Source organism: Onychostruthus taczanowskii, unplaced genomic scaffold, assembly GCF_017590055.1.
Source record: "Onychostruthus taczanowskii isolate IOZ18803 unplaced genomic scaffold, ASM1759005v1 scaffold41, whole genome shotgun sequence".
Classification (NCBI taxonomy): Eukaryota; Metazoa; Chordata; class Aves; order Passeriformes; family Passeridae; genus Onychostruthus; species Onychostruthus taczanowskii.
The window spans coordinates 2,807,346-2,819,349 of NW_024501571.1; positions in this window are offsets into that span (position 1 = coordinate 2,807,346).

The following is a 12,004-nucleotide window of genomic DNA, read 5'->3' on the forward strand; positions in this document are numbered from 1 at the left end:
AGTCCCTTGTCCCCCAAGTGACAAGTGACAGACGGGAGAAGATGGCCTAAATTGTGCCAGGAGACGTTTAGATTGGATATTAGGAAAGGTTTCTTCAGTATCTGTGTAATCTCATACTGTTGTTGGAAGCAGATTATTTAAAGTGATACACAGACAGTATAATGACAGTAATTATGAGACGGAGCCAAAATATAGCTGCTTTGTATCAAGGAATGTAGCAAAAGAGGTGGAATATGATTTTTACAGGGGTCTTTCCCTGTTTTAGTACAGCTGGTTTTACAAAAGGGTGCTTGACAGGTTCTTTAAAGGGAGTCTGCATGCAATTTATTCAGCTGTCTTCTCTGTTTAGCTTTAAAAATCTTTGGGGAAAAGTCTCTCTGACTGTGTTTGTACAGTGCCTCATGCGAAGGGCCTTGGTTGCAGATGACAGCTAATATCAGATAAATCATGGCCTCAGGAAAAATTTCTTCTCCAAAAACTGCCAAGCACTGGGACAGGCTGCTCAGGGAAGCAGTGGAGTCACAGTCCCAGAACTGGAAATTTCTGTAGATGTGGGACATGGGGACATGGTTATTGGTGGACTTGGCAGGGTTAACGATTGGATTTGATGCTTTTAGAGGTCTTTTCCAGCCTAAATGATTCAATGAGGCTGGTTACTGGCCAGCCACACAGGGTGCAAATGCCATGTAGGAAGGTGGGATGCCTGTGGTCTCTGGTGTCTGCTTCCTTCAGGCCCTGAGCACTGAGGCAGCTGTAGGGACTGAGCTCCTCAGAGTGCACAGCCCAGAGATAAAGGCTTTTGTCATCAGCCTCTCAGCATTTGTGGCACAGGTAGTAACATCAGGAAGTCTCTTGTTTTCCTTATTTATCTGATTTTCTCCAGCTATTTCCATCTTGTGGGTTGTAAAGTCCAAAGAGTTCAGAAAACCAGAAAAGCTTTGAAGAATGAGGAAGAACTCCTCTCAGATGTTTTTTCACCTTTAGGCCCTCACAGATTTCTTCCTTGTCTTTCCCCATTGTAAGCTCCATTGCCTCAGTTGCTGTTTAGGAGAGCTGTAACCACAACTGGCTTTTCACCCACTTCAGATAACCTGAGCAGCATGTCATGTCTCTTCCTTGTAGAAAATGGCACAGTGGTTTACAGGGGTTGTTTAACCCCAGGCTGGAGGGTTGTGGATTTAAAAGTCGTGCACTGCTTTGCCTCAGGCTTGAATGCAATTGCTTTGCAATGAGGAAGCAGGAACAGCCCTCCTACACTTCTCTAAAAGGAAATTGTATCACATCTGATGGTGATAGCATCCAAGAATGTCTCTGTATGAGTCCTGGGGGAATGTGCCCACATTTGGGTAAGGGCATAAGTCAGGAGGCTGTAGGAACAGTCTGTAGTGCACTTTATAGTAAACAAATCCAGATGCTTGCATCAGACTGCCAGCTGCCCCCTCATTTGCTCCAGAGTGCACACCTTAGACCTTGCTTCATTTCCTGCTGCAATCTGACACTGGCCGGGTTTTGGCAGGGATACAGGCAATTTTCTTCCTACTATCTCGTGCAGTTCTGTGGTTTGGATCAGGTATGAGAATAACTGATAACACACCGATGCTTTAGTTTCTGCTAACCAGAGTTTATACTAAGTCAAGGACTTTTCAGCTTCTCATATCCTGCCAGCAATGAGACTGGGGGACACAAGGCAGCCAGGACAGCTGACCCCAGCTGACCAGAAGGATATTCCATACTGTATGGCATCACACTCAGTATATAAACTGGGGGGAAAGTTGGTTGGGGGCTGCTGCTCAGGAACTGGCTGGGCACCGCTCAGCAGGTGGTGAGCAATTGCATTGTGCATCACTTGTTTTATATATTAGGTTGTTACAATAATAATAATAATAATAATAATAATAATAATAATAATAATAATATTTTCTTCCTTTGCCATCCCACTGAACTGTCTTTCAGTCCAGAAGTCTTCTCACTTTCACTCTTCTGATTCTCTCCCACATCCCTCTGTGGCTGGGGAAGAGTGAGAGCCTGTGCACCACTGGGGATTAAACCATGATAGACATTATATCTCAGTTAGAGACAGTACAAAAGGAAGGAGGAAAGCCAACTCACACACAGTATTTGTGAGAAAGATGCAGTTACTGTCAGGTGACTCTTAGACCAAAGATCCCCCAGTTTTTAAAAATAAATAAATAAGGTGTCAGGGAGAGGTAAAATGGACAAAGAAGCAGCTGATTAGTTTATGTTGGTGAAACAGCTTTGGCAAGGTTGGAAAGTAATGCTGTACCTCTAAAAGTTCCCTAAAAGTTCACTACTACTGATGATTTAACTTTCCACAATTGCTCTTTTTCCAGTACTTCTGGTTCTGTGCTCTCTTGCCTCCAAATCAAAGCATCCTGTAATGTAAATCCCTTCTGTGATCAAGATTTGTCTTGTCCTATGGACAAGAACTGGCAATCTCCAGAGTACTACATCTCCCAAAAGAGTTACTGTATGCATGCAAATATGTAGTTATGTTGGTTCTGGTTTTTTGAGGACATTCATCAATATCTCCCCAAAAGAAGGAAAGAGAGAAGAAAACCTTTGGTGCCATCCATCCATTTGAGATTTCTCTTTTTGAAGGGATTACAAAACCTTCTAATCTATAAGAGATGGTATCTTTTTTTTTTTTTTTCACTGGGGTTGTGATACGGCACGAAATGATGACACAGACACTGCTGCTCTCGAGGGGAACAAAAAGGAAGAAGAAGAAGAACTTTATTTTCTGACTCCAACATTTATAGGTTTCCAAAGGTGACAGTGGATTGGAGGGTGACAGTGCCACCTCTCCAATGCCACTGGACAGACCAAGGGTCCATCAATTCTCTCCACCTCCATGAAAGAATGCAAAACATAGGTTATTTACAGAACTGTGTGTGAGAAAGTTTGTTGAAAGAATGCAAACATCAGAAGGCTTAACAAAGTCTTACAAAATCAGGGCGACACACTGGCACCTCATGAAGAGATCCACTCTTGCTTCCTGGTTTGACTCCTCTTTGCCTTGAGGTCAGGGCAGCATTTCTGAGGGGCATGGTTTGTTGAGAGGGCTGGGTCAGGTCTTGACTGGACACAGTTCAAAGCTCCTCTGTTCCTCAGACCATTTTCCTGAGGCAATATCTGTGCTGGCAGTTGGCTGTGGTTCCTGCTTGCTTCGGTATGGATCTCTCATCCTCTGACTGCCTCATTCACACGTGCTCCGTGGCTCTAGGGTGGGTATCTGGGGCTCCACTTGCTGGGCAAACTCATGGTGCTCATGAAAGCTCACAGTGTGAGATCTCATCCTTGGATCACATCGTGGAAACTGCTCCTCCACACTGCAAAAGGATTTCTCCAACTCTCCACTGTTCTGAGGAGCCCTAAGAATGGAAACTGTTTAACTGTGCTGTGAAAGCAGACAGTTCCTTCCCTGTGCCAGTCCCTCAGCCATGCAATGATCCCTTAGATGACATCACTTTATAAAATATTTTTAACACAGTGAAATGTGTGCTTTTCCAGCTGTATTTCAAATTATCAGTTCATCACACATGGCATTACTCTAGTCATTAAAGTCAATTAGATCATTGCTATAAATCCAAAGCTTGACTATTTGTTTTCTACTGCTCCTGTTTTGCTTTTCAGGGCAGTCCTGCTGGTTTGGTACCACTATGTCTGTGTATTTCTGTCTCTCATGTGATTAATAAATATGATGTTTGCTGTCAGGGCTGTAGTCAGGCCTTTAAGCTCTCCCAAAACCATTTGCAGAGTCTTGAGAGCTCCCAGCAACTGAGCTTGGGTCCGAAAGCAATAGTGTTACCCATGTTTTCCCTAGATCCAAGTTTCTGCAGACCTCTGGAACAACCTCACAGAGTTAACCACATACCTACTTTGAAGTAATTTCCTTGACAACATTAAATATGAAATCAAGACTGGAAAGGGAAATCTAGAAGTTATTCAAAATCTTGGAACACTCATAAGAGCCTTGTAAGCAATAGAAATAGAAGCTTAAAACATACATGAGGTGTTTCATTCCAATTTCTAGCTGGTGAAGTGATTGCTCAGGTTTATCTGCTGCAAGCCAACTGTCAACCTACAGACAGATAGATTATTGAAGGCAGCTCAAATAACCCAGATTCACTCAAATAACCCAGATGTCATTTATTTGCCAAAGTGGTAAAAGGGATCAGAATAATTTTGGCTGCTCTCAGTGGTTGTATTCAGTTTACATTTAGTTGTTTCCAGGTCATGTCTTTATGGACATCCAGTTTCACTTATCTATTTGACATTAGAACAGGGGAAACCCCCAGTTCAGCCAGCATGTGCTTTCACTCACACACACAGGAGGCAGAACTGATGCCTTGCAGCTGACCAAGATTGCAGAACTCATTTCAAGTAACAAGGGCACAGATGATTCTTGGAAGCCCTTTTTAGATAAGTACATGGTTCCTTTTATTCATCTTCAAAACACTATACCAAAAAAAGACATTGGATAAAATTGCCTTTACACCATGACTAAGTATGTCTGCTTCTGGCAAAGGGAGCTCTACACCCAGTCTGTCTTTTCTTTTTTTTTCTTTTTTTTTTTTTTTATTAAAGTAGTCCTTATCTTTTTGGGAGGGATTAACCCACCCAATTCCCCATTCTTTGCCCCCACATCTACTTTGCTTACAGGTACTCCCAGCTTGTCACATCTACAGGCACCTCCAGGTGTTCTATCAGACGTGTTAGTATTGCTGCTAAGGATTGCAAACTGCACTTCCCTGCCACTCTGTCACTGGGGATGGGCCCATCCCCTCCATTTAGTCAATTTAAGCCACTCTGGGCTTTCACTTTCTCATTCACCTTTCCAAACAGCACACGATCTCCAGGAGCCCACAGTCAGAGAAACAGTCAGCTAGAGAGAAGGCTGAGGAAGAAATTGGAGGTAGTGCTTCACCAAAGGTGTCCAAATCCCACTGCAAAGACAAGGAAAGCTCACTGGGGAGGGAATGGCAGAAAAAATGTTCCCACATTTCTAACAAACATAAGTCTTCCAAAGTGTATGGCATCTGTGTATCATGAAGGTGGCATTTGAATTTGGTTTGTTTTGCTTTTTAAAGTATCACTTGATTAGTTATCGTGGTAAGTCAACCCCTGCAACTCCTGTCTGCCAGGACATCCATATGGATGTTATTGGTTAGTAAGGCTAATGTGGTTTTTAGAAACACACTTGAAGTAACTGCTTGGCTGTTAATTATTCTCTGATTTTGACAGGGGAATATTTATGAGCATTGTTTAGGTTGTTATAGGATGTGTGAGTCTTTCCTATCCCAGCAGCTTTATTATCTGTAAAACTGAGGTGGTGTAAAAAACTCATTGTTGCTTCTAAAAAGCTTTGCATTTAAGAACAGCTAATTATTGCCAAACTGCTGATATGTGAGATATCTGATGAAAATTCTGTTGTTTCAGGAACAGTATTCATAGCTCAGCTAATGGCACTGTGTCATCAGAGTCCCTAAGGAATCAGTCCCAAGATGTCACTAGGGAGACTGCACTTTTTTGACAGCAGTGGCCATTTGTGGCTGTTAAAGAATCCAAAACATCTTGGAGGAAAATGGTCATGCTGCCTCTTTTTTTTCTTGCTTTGGTTTTGGTTTTTTGCTGCTGTTGGTATTCAGCTGTTCTTTCTAGCACTCCAGCAGTGCAGGGCAAATGATGTGAAGCATTGAACATCCTTTCTCCCAGCATCAGTCTGCACTACACATACCCAAACAACAAAGTCTTTCCAGGGAAGGTGCAGTTACAGGACTAAGCCCTGCAAATGCAGACTGTTATCAAACTACATGCACTGCATTTTAGATCCATACATTTGTCTCTTTCTTCAACCTTCCCCAAAGGAATATCTATACTTAACATCCCTTGGGGTTGAGACATTTTAGTTGTATTAACAGACACCATCCAAACACTAAAAAGATCTTGTTGGATGGTATAAAAGCACATAAAAACATCTATTTTTCTTCCACTTTAATGCGTATAGAAGATAAATGGTTGAGCATAAAGTATTGTACTTCTGAGTTCATTAGCTTTTATTCAACACAGGCAAGAAATCTCTCAAGTCATTACTGAATTATCATAGTTCTGTGTTGTCAGTTTGATCCCTGCAGGATGTGTCCATCTCAGAGAAAATGCCCATGCAGGTGCACTGGCTGCCTCAGCAGAGAGGTCAGGGATTGAACAGGTGATGGAGTCTTCAGTGTCTACACATCTCTGAAGGTAAATCCAGGGGGGTCACATTAATGAAAATGCTGCTGTATGTATCTTACTGCTGAATAAAAGCACCTTTTTCAGATGTTGTCAGTCTCCAGCCTGACAGAGATTTAAAATTCACATAATCTCTCTTTAAAAAGTGCATGTGTGACTACATTTTGAACTCCATTGTACCTTGCAATGAAATTTTATTTTTTAGAACTGAAAAGCAGGCAGGTGGTTATGAATGTGTCTGAAGCTATTTCACCAGCCTGAAATATAAGTAATATTGGAAAACATTTAGGAAAATAGAACATCTTAGCAGGAGATGCAGCAATTTTTCATGAATTTATTTTAGTTTGCATCAGTATTCTGAGCTACAGGGATTATTAGTAGAGAAACTCTCATTGGGAGAGGGGATTGATGGCGTCGAGGCAGCAGCCCTGTGAGTTGACAGGGATGCTAATATAGCCACAGCAGAAGTTTAGAGAGCAGATCAGAGCAGCTGGGTGGGCTGATAGAGAGGATCAGGGCAGCCCAGAGGAGCAGTAAGAGGATCCAAATAAGTGGATTAGTAGCATACCAAAGCACACATTACTTTTAGTTTTCAAACTCCCATTGATTTTACTGCAAGTGCATTTACTAATGTGTGGCAGGAGAAATGGAAGAGGATCAAGGCAGAATCGAGACATGGAGAGCAAGTCCCTGTGGCAAGCTGGAAAAGAAAGAGGCTGGGCTGGGGAGCACAGCACAACATCCCCACATCAGGCTCAGTCAGGACTTAGAGGAGCATGGCTGCTGCCTGGGCTTCACCCCGCAGCCTCGAGGAGCTGTCTAATGGTGTTAAATGCTTTTGTTCCTGCAGCTGATGCTGCATTCGTTTTCCATCCGTAGCTCCAGCGATTGCATCGCTGCACTCTTACATGTGCCTTCAGCTGTGGCTGAAGCAAACTGACACAGAAATGGAGGAATGATCAGCAGCGTGGCCCTCTTGGAACGCTCCCTAGCAGGGGGCTCACTGGGCTGCTGGACCCTGAGCTGAGCTTGCTGCAGTTTGTGCCTGCAGCATCCAGCAGAACTGGGACTGCTGACTGCTGTGCTTGGGCTGGCACTACTGACATCACCCAAAGCTCAAACGTGCCCTTTCTGAGGACACCAGCCTGGTTTTACATTTCATCTCTTAGGCAGAGGTGGTAGTGATGTAAAGACACATCCAGACTAAAATTTCTAAGCACTATTACTCTTTATATAGCAGGAAAGTTCAAATTTCTACCAAAATAACAAGCCCTACTCACATTGTCCTCAGCTGCCTTGAAGCACTTGGGTTGTAAGGGCAAAATTAGTTCAGCCCATGGTTTCTCCATGTTGCAAAGAAGCACAAGATGTCCACATATATGAACAGATTTCTTTTACTCTTCCACATCCTCTTTCATAAAAAGAGCGTTGTTGAGTGTTGAGACCTTTTCTTCTTCATCCTTCAACCACATCTGTTGCTTAGACACCTTGGTCTCCATTCCCAGAATTCAAATCCAAACACTGGTTTGTCCTAGGGATGACCTAATATCCAATTACCCCAAAGTACTGGATCAGAGAGGATGACCATCAAGCACTGACTCTTAGAATGCAGTGCCCTTTCTCTTGCAAGCTTAGTCCAAGTTGTACATAAATTCACAAAGTGGGGGGGGAAGTCCAACCTTACAGTCAAAAGGGGGTTTGCATTCTGATATGGAAATGTTTAGAAGGTTTGCGTTCTGATATGGAAATATTCAGAGGGTTTGTGACTGCACACACAAAGAACACTTTGTACATAGATTCAGATATATTCTTTATTGTTGAAACAGTTCTGGAATTTTTTGGTCTCCCTGAGCTGGCAAACAGATGAAAACATTGGTCTGTCCCGTAATTTTTTTCTTTAAAATTTATATGAGAAAGATTAACAAGCAGCAGGATGGACAAGAAGGCATTTCGAAACTGTGTTCCAAAAGAAAAAGAGAGTAAGGACAGAGACATGAAATGTCAATATTGTCACTCAAATGGTCAGGAAAAACTGAAGGAGGATTGGAAAACAAGTTAAACTGCACTCCTGAGTTCAGAATTCTTCAGGACATCCAGACATCCTTCCTCTCTACTGACCCAGTCCTTGGATATGCCAGCCTGAGAGCCTGCTGAAAGGGAAGGTTTGTAGTGAGACAGCAGAGCACAACGTGGCCTATTGTCAGCTAAATACTGCCCACATGTGTCATATGACCTCAAAACCACCACTGGAAGCACTACCTACAGTTTATAAAATCCTTCATTACACATAACTAACCAAAATAGCTCATCTATTAACCTGTCACCTGTGCAGCTCCTGGTCTCAAATTTACCTCTTCACCCTTCTCCTGCTCCCTAACACCACACGGAACCTCGTCGGGCTGCAAGATGAGTGGTAATCATGGTGCTATTAATATGAGAGTCAGCAGCCTCTTCCCACTTCACACGGCCTCACATGAATTCCTTGACATTAGACTTTAGGCCTCAGATCGAATCACTGAGTTAATGAGACTTTCTCCACTATATTTTTTCCAGCTGAAAAGCTGAGTGGTTCTTAGTACACTTATTTAATTCTCCTCAGCTCTAGGACTCTTTAGTCGTCTTTGTCCTATACCATCCTACTCCTGAATAATAAAATATTATCAAGAACTGGACACACCTGAGACAAAAAATCTGGGACATCCTGTGTGAAGAGCACTGCTGCTGTTAGTACTGAAATATTACTAGATTAATTATATTTAATCAATTAGTTCATGATCTGAAATGAAAAATAAAAGTACACCAGAAAATTTTTGGGAAAATTACTATCAGAATGGGGAGGGGATATTTGAAAGTAACTTGAAGCATAATAAAATGTTAACTCAGAATCATCAGGGATGATCATACTGACTTGGGACATGTTGCAAGACAAAGCCCTTATTTAGTTGGCTAATTTCATGGCATTTTGAAAAACACATTACTCAGTTAATGGTTTGAGGAAATACTTTGAAACCATTCATGAATAGATACAAAATGCTCAGAATTTTTCATACTTTCACCAGAAAAAAATGACCTATGGGTTCTTAATATATAATAATAACAACATGATACTGAGACAGAAACTGAAATAAAAGATGAAATTAAAAGCTGTCTGCCCCCCAGAGCCTGTGTGCACTTTAGCCTAAGTCACTTGGCTGCCACAGCAATGCAGCCAGTGACTATCAAGGGTGACACAAGGCAGCCATTCTAATGGGATAAAGAGGACTTTCATCTCTACATTTCTCCAGCTGGAATAATGCAATGGTGGCCTGTGACAAACGAGCAGATGATCCCAGCCCAGTTTTAGGATGCCCACCCCAAAATGCCCAACAACAGGCTCACAGCTCCCTGTACATGGGAGTCTTTCAGTTTGTGTAGCTTTTTCTAAGTCCCACTGAGACTGCACCAGCAGTGCAGGACAGAAAGCTGCTTCCAGCTAGCGGATCCTCCTACGTGTTGTATGGATAACTACAAGACTTTGACCTAAAGTCACCTTGTCCTAGTTTCTAATTCACTTTTATGCAGATGAGATGGCAGGATCGGGGCTGTGGTATCCACACTGGCTCGTACTTTCAGAAATGAAAGCTGCAAAGATTTATTCATCTGAGCGACCACAATTAGGCTAGCTTGCAGGATCAGGCTTCCTCTGCATCAAAAGGATGGATCTCTCTAACTCACAAAAAGGAAAATGAGAAATATCAGTGGAAAAGGGGATGTGCTAACTGTTGGAAAACATTACTGGAAACTGCACTGCCCAGACTGAAATGTCATTTAAAATCAAGGGTGCCCCTTTAAGCAAAATATCAGCACAGAGAAGGAAGAACTAAAACCAGTAAGAGAGCAGCTGATAAAATATTGCCATCACATTTTCATAAATTATACCCCAGAATGTTTCACAAAATTGAGCAACACAGGAAAACAGAAAAGATTTTTGTAGCACATTCCTTTGGCAAATGCAGGATAAAGCTCATCATGTGAGCTGAACTATAAATGAGGGCCTTATGCTTTATAAAAATTCTATTGTCCCAGAAAGGATGAGAGTCAAACACAACAGTTTCAGCATGTAAGTCCTGTAAATAAAGTTAGTTAGCAGACAGGAATCAGCAGACTGTTTGGGGAGGGGAAAAAAAAAAAAAAAGGAGAAAATGCTCTTTTGGTCAGAAAAATTTGAGCACACTGCTGCTGCATTTCAGACCCGACTTCATTGCACTGTACCAGAGATTAATTGGACCCACAAAATCCAGCAAACAGCATATGACATCCATCTACCTTTGCTGCTTCAGCATCCTCCCAAAAATATATAATGCAGGATTTTAAATAGTACGTTAGCCCAGTTTCCTTTCATAAAGTCTTACAGAGAAGTTTAGGAAAATTCCAAAAGTAGCATACTGATTGCCTCTGGGATTTTCCACTTAGCAATTTAATAGAAAATTACACCCCTACCCAATCTGTGAGGTTTCCATAACCTCCCTCGTGAATTTAATTTTCCAGCATATAATAAATTTCACCATTAGGCATATTTTCTGATATTGCTTCACCATTAAGGCTATTTCCCAATTTTTCTTTTCAGAACCATGTACACCCTCTGTGTGGTGTCTGGATGGCACCTTGCACTGAAGAATTCAGGTCAGACTACGTCCATGCGCACAGTTAGGATACAAATCGCTACTGTTAGTATTCAATTTGCTACCCTCCTGCTCATTTTATATCATTATTCCCAGTGATAGGGTCGGTCAATATTACTGGAGCTAACAGGATTCTCCTGGGTACTCTGAGGAGACCAATGCAAGATCTGCATTTGCATCTGTTCAAGTAGGCGTATGCAAGTATCACACAGTCTTCTCCTTGTCACAACACAGTCTGACTACATGTAAAACACAAGATGAAGATCGGAGCTGTGTTTGCAGTTATCACTAGTCATAACTGTAAACGCCTGGGTCCTTTCTCTACAGGCAACAGGCAAAAGCACTCTCGGCTGTAAAAAAAAAACCACTACACCCTCAGTGAATTTAGCACAGTGAGCAAACTGGAAGTGTGGCTGAAGGCGTCAAGTGGTGAATAAATCAAAGCACTAATTTCAGCTGTGTTTGGGCCAGCCGTATGGCTGCAGTGACCTCACGGTGACCGTCGGGAGGGCTGCCAGACGCCCTAAATCTCGCTCCTCTGGAGAGCCGAGACTGTCTTCCCCTTGCTAAGGCGATCCAGTTTCTGGCCGAGGGAGTCCCTTCCGCTTGCTAAGGCGATCCAGGTTTGGCAGAGCTCAGCCCAGCTGGCGGCTCGGCGCTCTTCTCCAGGCCTCGGTCCATGACACCAGCGGACACATCGCTGCGATAATCCCTGTAAAACACGGCAACAAACAGGTGTTGCCATCAGTTCCTGAGGTTTACCCACTTCCGCACGCCAACTTCAACCCCCTCCCCGCCGGCCCTGGCCCGGTCCTGCTAAACACGAGGAGTTCCCCCCGCTCAGCCCCTGAGGGGAGCCGCGGGCAGCACCGTGGTGCTGAGCGGGCAGCGCCGGTGCCCGTGTGCGAGGAGCGCGGCGGGAGGGGGACACAAAATGGCGCTGCCCCTCAGCCCCTCGCCCTCAGCCCGCGGCGGGGCCGAGTGGCGGCGGGCCGGCCCCGGGGTGGCGGCGGCTCCCGGCCGGCGGAACCGCCGCCTTCCTTCCCCCAGCAGGTGGCACCGGGGTCCCGGCGCCGGCGGCGAAGCCATTG